Consider the following 9,463-nt stretch of genomic DNA (forward strand, 5'->3'; position numbering starts at 1 on the left):
AACTCAGAAATCCACCTGCCTCTGCCTCCCAAGTGCTGGGATTAAAGGCGTGCGCCACCACGCCCAGCGAAAGAGATATTTTAAGGTATATTATTTTGGAGGTAAAAACGAACAGAATATCCTAATAGATTGTATGTGGGAAGGGAAGAAATTAAACACAGGTTGGTTTCTGATGAATAGAAGGAGTATTTGGCAGGCACGAAGAAAAGACTTCAGTTCAGAGATATTGAGTTCACTTCCAAGGTGTACAGGCGGGGACACCAGTAGGACTTGGTTGCAAAGTGGATGAAGACCGGCAGTGCGGACGGGCTAGGAGTCCGCAGTAGTCGCCGAGCATAGCTCTGAAGACTTAGAAGCAAAGAGTCCCTTCAGAGGGGAAGACTGGGTGGTGAGGGGAGAAAGAAGGCCAAGTGGCAATGAGCTGTCCCCTCAGTTGTCCCCTCAGTGCTACACGGAAGCAGAAGGCTGTAAGGGCAGCCCCGATGGAGAGGAGGCTGTCCTAACAAGCAGATGGGACAGTTTAAGGAGCAAGGTCAGAGGTCAAATGTTCCTTGGTGACTAGGAGTGTAGCTGAGTGAGTGGAAGAGCACGTGCTGACATTCATCAGACTCTGGATCCGTTCTTCAGCAGTTTAGGGAAAACAGTCACAGTTCTGTGGTAGAACGCTTGCCTAGTATGTGTAATGAAGCCCTAAATTAAATCCAGACTGATTATTTTCTTCAGGATTCTCCAGAGAAACACAGCTGTGAAGTACAGAGCAAGTTAGAGGGACTTTGGGGGCTGGGAGGGGGGAGGGCTAAGCTTCTACATGGTCCCCATCTACAAGACATATATAAAAATGGAGTCACTGGTGCTGAAGTCGTATCTTACCCAGACAGAAACCAAACTGTGCATTAATCTTTTTGAAACATTGGGATTGTACAAATCAGAAACAAATTCCCAGCAGGTAAATTTAAACGGACAAGATAATAAAAGTCTTATCACCTTAATTCTTACACAAACACGGTATACTAACATAACCTGGTGTCAACTAGAACTAGTCAGTTCAATTTTTGTTATTCTTTTTTTTTTAAAAGATTTATTTATTTATTTATTATATGTAAGTACACTGTAGCTGTCTTCAGACGCTCCAGAAGAGGGAGTCAGATCTCCTTACAGATGGTTGTGAGCCACCATGTGGTTGCTGGGATTTGAACTCAGGACCTTCAGAAGAGCAGTCGGGTGCTCTTACCCACTGAGCCATCTCACCAGCCCCAAGTTCTGTTATTCTTACCATACCTTACAAGAGTAATTTTGAGAAGGCCAGTTGCAGGGAGCACACACCTGAAGTTCTAGTACTTATGGGGTAGAGACAGGAACATCAAGAGTTCAAGGTTATCTTCTGCACCATGGTGAGTTCAAAGTCAGCCTAGGAAACGTGACGCCTTCCCTCAAGAGAAAGATAAGCTCGTGATAAAGACATATAACCCTGGAAACCTAAATTACTTTGGAAAAGCTAAGGAGATAGATAATTCAGTGGTACAATGGTTACCTATCATTAGCAAGGTCCTGGTCATTTCTAGCACACCACACACACACATACATATATACACTTAAACACATATCACAGATACATACACATATACACACATGCACATACAGACATACACACACAGACACATCCATACACACATAAGTACACATAAATACACAAACACACACATCCACACATGCATAGTGTATATACACATATACAGTAAAAACGTCAATATGGATTCATATATATATATATATATATATATATATATATATATATATATTACTTTCTAAAAAGAGAGTATTTCTTAGATGTGTCCACAGAATAAGCTAGTGAAGCTGAAGAGGGAAATCAACTGAAAGCCTCATAGAAACAGCATCTCAATGCTCAGCTGTAGCTTTAAAAAACATTCCTCTCAGAAAGTGCCAGGGCTCTTTGGAGAAATGGCCGATGTCATGTTGCCATTGCTGGAAATCCAGGAAGCGTTTCAAGATGACGTGACAGGGACACAGTAGCCAAAATGAAAAGACTCCCATTGGCAATCGTCTGGGCAAACTGAGCGTAACTTTTGGGAAAAACTCATGACAGCTACAGAGTTCCCTGAGACCAGATGAGAGTGACAGGAAGCGCAGTGAGCAAATGCTGGGTGTTGATTGAAGGGCACTGGGACACTATGCTCATTACTGTAAACTTTGGGAAAGACAAGGGAAAGGAGTGAGCATTTTTCCTGCCTTTCCCATGCAAGTTGTACTCAGGGCGATCAACTAACTGGCTGCAGCTGCAAAGTCCTATTGAAAGAGAAGTTCCCAGTAGAAGGATGCCAAAGAACATAAAATTAGAAACTGCCATTTCATGATCTTAATAAAATGATGAAATTGAGCAACAACCACGGGATGGTTCTGTTAAAGCCGCTGGGGTAAAGAAAATGGGGAAGTTTATAAGAAATCAACCTTTCATGAGCTACACCCTAACCCAGAAAAGGGGGGGGGGTGTAGAGGAATAAATTAAATGATGCAAAAAGAGAGCAATGGATAGAGGACATATCTCAGTGGGTGCATGTGTGGGGCCTGACATTGGTCCCCAGAAGTTTACACAAATAAGAACAAGCAGTCGGCTAGATGCAGACTTGGACACTTTCTAGGACAAATGGTCCTGGCTATTTTCCTTGTGCATGCTAACCATGAGCTCTGCCACTAAGTTAGGCCTCTCAAAATGGCATTAAAAAGCTATAATACATGGCTGAGGCTGAGGCTAAGTGGAAAATCACCTGCCTAGCATGGAGATAAGGCTAGGAAAATAAGACAAAAATAATTCATTGTAAAGTTCTAAATATTTGAGAGACATAACCCACTGTCAAGTTTCTCTAATTAAAGAGAACCTTGGTCATGGGGAGTGACTGATGGAAAACCAGTCATGTACACCATGGGAAAGTTTGTTGTTCTGTTTTTTTTTGTTGTTGTTGTTGTTGTTTTTTTTTTAAAGACATTTTGTAGGGCAGAGAAATAATGTAGTTGCTGAGAGGAATGTAGCACCAGGGGGATCACGTCCACGATGAAACTGAGCATTGGGTGCAATAAAGGGAATGGCTGGTAGACAGGGGGCAAAGACAAGACAACCAGAGTAGGCCACTCAGTAGAAGCAGACGGCAGGAGATGCCCCCTTGGAAGGACAAGCTTTTGGGTAGATCGGGTCCTACACTAAAAAGAGTTCATGGAAAACACAAAATGGTGGCTGGGGCTAAAAGGAATCTAAGAAATCCTGGAGCCTCGAAGATGAGAGGCCTACGGGAGATGAAATGAGCTGCCATCAAAGGGAGGAAAGCTGAGTTTAGCCGGACAGTGGTGGCGCACGCCTGTAGTCCCAGCATTTGGCAGAGGCAGGTGGATTTCTGAGTTCGAGGCCAGCCTGGTCTACAGAGTGAGTTCCAGGACAGCCAGGACTGCACAGAAAAGCCCTGTCTCACCCCCACTCCACCCCCCCAAAAAGAAAGCCAAGTTTGCTTCATTTCAATATGGAGGCCCCTTGGTTAGTTTGATGGACATTTCGTGTTAGCAGCACTCTTTTTTAAAAAAAATATATGTTTTCTTAAGATTTATTTATTATATATGTATATTAGTACACTGTTGTTGTCTTCAGACACACCAGAAGAGGGCATCGGATGTCCATTACAGATGGTTGTGAGCCACTATGTGACTGCTGGGAATTGAACTCAGGACCTCTGGAAGAGCAGTCAGTGCTCTTAACCGCTGAGCCACCTTTCCAGTCCCTTGTTTCACTGATTCTAATGCACTTCTTCTACACACTTCACAGACACAAAGTTTAGGAGATTAGTGGTGAAGGGTTTCAGAGTTACAGAACAGTAACCAGAACGGTCAGTTTGATTGTGTAAGGATCTAGGGGGCCAGACGCAGTCACCAAATAACAGCCAGGGATTTTGACCCTGAAGGATTTTTGTTTTGTTTTGTTTTGTTTTTTTGTTTTTGTTTTTCACCATTGAAGATTAAAGCTGTGGACTGCCATGGGAATAGCAAAATGAAAACGAGTTAAGGAGAATTCCAGAGGAGGGGAAAAAATTGAAGCACTGAAGACAAGTGAGAAATTTCGGGAAAATCAGGGAAACTCCAAAAAGGAAGAAGCCGTATCTTGCCTAGAAGTTGTACAGAGTCACAGCAGAGATGGAGGTAATTGCTGTAAGGATTGGTCAGCTCTGCCTATCATGGGTGGAGACAGTGGGAGGCTCTACATTCCAGGCATGACTTCCTGGCCCAAGTAGGGAGAAAATCACACACTGTTTTTGCGCGGTCCACTGAGTCAGGCGTGCGGGGGTGGGGTCCCGTTCTGTCCACCTTTGAGCCCACTTTTGTCAGCTATTGGCCTTAGCGGCAGTTTTAGAAAGCTATCTTTACTTAGTTTGTTACAGTCAGCTGTATTAGAAGGCAGGAGATGAGCGGGGTGTGGGTGTGTCGAGTGCCTTTAATCCCAGCACCGGGAGGCAGAAGCAGATGAATCTCTGGGAGTTCAAGGCCTGCCTGGTCTATAAAGCCAGTTCCAGTTCCAGCCAAGGTTATTACACAGAGAAAGCCTGTCTCAAAAGCCAAATCAAACCAAACCAAATAAACCAACCAGGATATGGACCATATACGCCTACCTCAAAGGCTTCAAGTGATCCTGTGGGCCAACCACCATGGGCCCCAAGCTCTGTCCCTCTTATCTGCTGGTCATATTGGGCTATAAGCCCTCTTACCCATCTTCCTTGGGGCTCCAGACCCTACCACTTCAACGCTTAACTTTGCTTTGAACTCCGACCTTTGTCCTACAACATACATGTGCAGCCTTACCTATTTCAGTGCACTGTGGAGACTGACAGAGGGCCACGTGAATACAAGTATGGATCCAACTTGTTGTTTTGCTATGGGTTCTACCCCCCCACACCCCCACTATATACAGACCACTGCCCCTGCTCACTAGTATGTTCTTCAAAATAATTGATCCCAAAGCAGTCTTTACCATTAATGTTTGTGATGGTTTGAATGAAACTGACCCCTGTAGCCACAGCAAGTGTCACTGTGGGGGGGGGGGGTTTGAGGTTTCCAAAGCTGGTTGCAGTGTCACTCTCTCTCCCTGCTGCCCATCCACATAAAGACCTTTCAGCTGCCTCTCCAGCACTATGTCTGCCTCTGCGCTTACCATGCGTCCCGCCGTGATGACGATGGATCGGTCTTCTGAACTGTAAGGCAGCCGTAATGAAATCATCTCCTCTTTTAAGAGTTGCGGTGGTCACGGTGTCTCTTCACAGCAATAGAAATCCTAACTAAGAGCATTAAAGAGTTCACAGTCCCATTTGCAAAATGATCCAGTGGTTGTTTTGTCCTGTTACGGACCAGGTTTGTTTCCCCAGGGACACCATGTGGCAGTCCCTGAAACTGAGCTGACCCATGGGCAGCCTCAAACAAGTAGAGAGGAACCCCCAAACTGAAGCACCCCTCCCTGGTGATAAGATTTAGGGGTGATCTGAAGAGTGGGAACAGGCTGTGGTTAAGAGTTTCTCCCAGAAAGGGACCTGAGTTCAGTTCCCAGCAACGACATAGTAGCTCACAAACGTCTGTGGTGGGATCTGATGCCCTCTTCTGGCATGCATCATATATGCACACAGAATACTCACAATCATAAAGATTCTTTTAAAGAGAGGGATTGAGGGAACAGAGGAACAAGAATGAGATCTAATGTATACAGTTGACATGGAAGGGGGACCTTTTATCCTGAATTGGCCCAATTTTCAGTTTTCGCTATGGATCTAGTGCCAGCTCTGATTAAAAAAAAAGAAAAGAAAGAAAAGAAAAAGAAAAAAGAAAGAAAGAAAATGCTGCAGCCCTGACAAAGCCTAAGTGTCCTGTTTCCCTGCCCCAGAAACACATTACAAGGCAATAGGAAGGAAGAGAAGGAAACACTGTCTGTGGATGCTTACACTGTATGCTCTTCACAGAGTGCATGCTGGGGACTTGGTGCCATGAACTCTCTCAGGTTAAAGTGTTGGCACAAGTGAAGGGTCCCTGTTGTCAGCCCATGTGAACTTCCTCTGATTTCTTAAAACAGGAATTGCCACCATCATGATCCCTGTGTCGGATGATGCCCACAGCAAAGCGAATAGATTATTACTGTTGCACAAACGGCACAAAATTGGGGACATAAAATTGGGGATAGTGACAAATGATTCAGAGCAAGTGAGGCTGGAGGATTTATTCTGCAGTCACTGTCTTGTCTTATGGTGTTTTGAAATCTGTGACAAACCAAGTTTGGGCCACGGAGACCTTAACAGCCAAAGCGGGAATAATTTCGTGCTTCAGTCCCCGTGGTTGTTATTCTCAGGAAAACAAAGAAACTAGACTGTTCTTTTTTACTTTCTTTCATTTTTGTCTTTCCTTATGAAGATGTTTTCACCTGGGTTCAGCATTCATTTTAGATTTTTATTTTTGGAGACCGGTTTGATTGAGAGAACGCAGTTGAGCTTGGCCTTGAACTTCAGACCATTGTTCGCCAACCTCTCAAGAGTTGAGATGACAAATGTGTTCTACCACAGCCCAAACTTCTTGTGTCAGTCCTGGGGAGGCTGGAAAGTCTTGCTAAATGTTTAAGACGGTCTTGCAAATGACTGTAGTCTTGTTTCCTGTCAGAGGAAATAGCCAACATTTAATCCCTTTATGCAAGATGGCACTCATACATATTTTGGATAGATACATAAGTATGTCGTATATGTGACTTGTAAGATGTGAGGTCATCCTTTTCCTGGCTTGTTTGTGTCCATCTTCCTCAGTCCTCCTTCTCTTGCATTGACACTATCCACTCTTCCCTCTGGGTCCACCTGTGCTGTAAGTCTGGGCTGCACCTTTGACCTTTGCATGAATCTGCACAAACCCAGCCCTGATATATTATTAAAGCACTGTATTAAAGCTTGTATTAATACAAGGCCCCTTATTACCTTGGGCATCGTCCAAGCACCATTTAGCATCACATCTCTGAAAAAAGAAATGGTCAGAGAATGTTCCGCTGAGGAGCTTGATCTTGGGTTCTTGCTGTATGAGCTGGAAGCTACTTATTTACCTTGTGGTTCAGGCTCATATTGTTACCTATAATTACTTGATTCTCTTTCCACCGTTACCTGGGTCCCATCATGTTCCACAACTAAGAAGATATCTCAATGGTCTGTTACCACTTTTAAACTAAAATTTAATATACAAACCATCACATTCCATTCCATATTCACTAAATTTTTTTTTGCAGGATTGGGCAATCACTATCACATCCACAATGTTTTTAGCATCCTGAAAGAAAACTCCTTAATTGTTATCAGCCATCCTCCGTTTCCCTCTCCCATCTCCTAGCAACCACTGGTCCATGTCGTGCCTTGATTGGTATGCATATTCTGGGTATTTCGTGTCAGTAGAATCATATAGCGTGTGCTTTTGTCACTGGTTTATTTACTTTGTCTTGAAGGTTCTTCCCTTTTGTCATATGCATCAGAATGTCACTTATAGCTGAGGGTGTAGTTCAGTATGTGCTCAGCATGGGCAACCTCAGAACAGATTCAATTCCCAGCACCAAGCACCCTCACCAAACAGCACGGAAGAAACCAAGATCTTTCATTAATTATGGCTAAGTAAACTCACATCGTGTGCTTCTTTCACCCTTCCTTCCCTGTGCTAGCTTTTGCTATCATAACAAGATACCTGGGGTAATTAACTGATGAAGAAAAGGGGTTTGTTCCACATCTTCACAGCTTCTAGTTCATTGGGCCTGTGGCCCACCATCCAAGGATTCCACGGCAGTGTGGTCACTTATGTCACAGGCTTCTTTGGATATGAACTCTAACCCCAAAGGCCCATGTGTTAAAGGTGTGGACTCTACTTGTGGCACCACCACAGCAAGGTAGAAGCTTTAGAAGTAATTGCCCAAAGTAAGAAGGAGAAAGAATTTACAGCAACAGAGGGCTGTGTTCAAAGGAGACACTAGAAATCTGGTCCTAGTCGTATTCCCCCTTCCTCTCCCTCTGCCCCCTCCCCGTGTGTGTGTGTGTGTGTGTGTGTGTGTGTGTGTGTCTGTCTGTCTGTCTGTCTGTCTGGCTCTGGCTCTCTTTCTTCCCAGATGCAGCATTTTCTGTCTCCCCCCCTCCACACACACACACCGTGATCTATTGTGTCACCACCAGCACAAAGGCAGGGAACACCTGAGACCACAAGCCAAAATAACCCTTCCCTCTTTTTAAGAACAGTCTCAGGTGTTTGTCTCGGCAATGCATGACTGGTAGGTGAAACCTGCATAGCTCACAATTTTGACTATCTCCCAACAGGACCAGCCCAGGGACTGAGCCTTTGATATGGTCATCAGGGTAATGTAAGCTACAGCATTTATCTGTTTTACTGTGAACTGATCCCACTGCCTAAGAAGATTGTGACTGTGAACATTCATGTTCAAGTTTTTGTATCAGAACAAGAATTTAGTTCTCTTGGCTATACATCAATGAAGACAATTGTTGAATCCGGTTCGGCTCTGTGTTGACCCTGTTTGCTTCTCAGAGAAACTCTCAGACTGTCTTGCAGCAGCTGCACCACCTCATGCGGCGCCATACAGGCATTGCGTATTGTCTCCCCAAATCCTTGCCAAACATTTTCAGTGCCACTCTAGTGAATGTGACTTCATGATTCATTCAGTTATTCATTCTTTATTTTGAGTCTCATGTGGCCCAGACTAGCCTTGCACTTCTGACCCTGTTACCCCGACCTCGCCAGTGCTAGGAGTACAGGCACACACCCTGCCCCCAGTCTCCTGTGCTGCTGGGGGTTCTAGTCCATTGCCTGTGCTTGCTAGGCAAACACACTCCCAACTGAGACATATTACTGTTTAGCCCAGGCTGGCCTGGATCTTTCTGCCTTAGCCTCTTGCAAGTTGGTATTACCGTCATGTGCCACCACACCTGATTTATTTTCTCTTAAAAAATAATTATGTAAGGGTTTCACGCGATTTCAGAGTCAAAACGATAAAAGTACACATAGAGAGGTCTTGCTTCCATCCCTTCATTCTGTTATTTCCTGACACGTAATTGTTTATTCATTTGTTATTTACCCTCCACTTCTACTTTAACACACAAAGAAATGCATATATCTTACTCTCTATTGTCCCTTCTTTCTTACAAGAGAGCATCTATCTTCACGGCCTCCCCTCTGCTCCTTCTACCTCTCTATATTCCCAGAGTTCCATGGTGTTACACAGAGATTGCTCTTTTTTTTTTTTTTTTTTTTTTTTTTTTTTTATTTTACATATGTGAGTATACTTATCACTATCTTCAAACACACCAGAAGTGGTATTTATTCGTTTATGAGACAATATTAACTGTTAAGAAAAATGATAACCAAGCTACAGACCATAGGCCCAGAGATTTTTTTTTTTTTTTTT

The sequence above is a fragment of the Mus pahari genome, chromosome 19 (genome assembly GCF_900095145.1).
Source record: "Mus pahari chromosome 19, PAHARI_EIJ_v1.1, whole genome shotgun sequence".
Classification (NCBI taxonomy): Eukaryota; Metazoa; Chordata; class Mammalia; order Rodentia; family Muridae; genus Mus; species Mus pahari.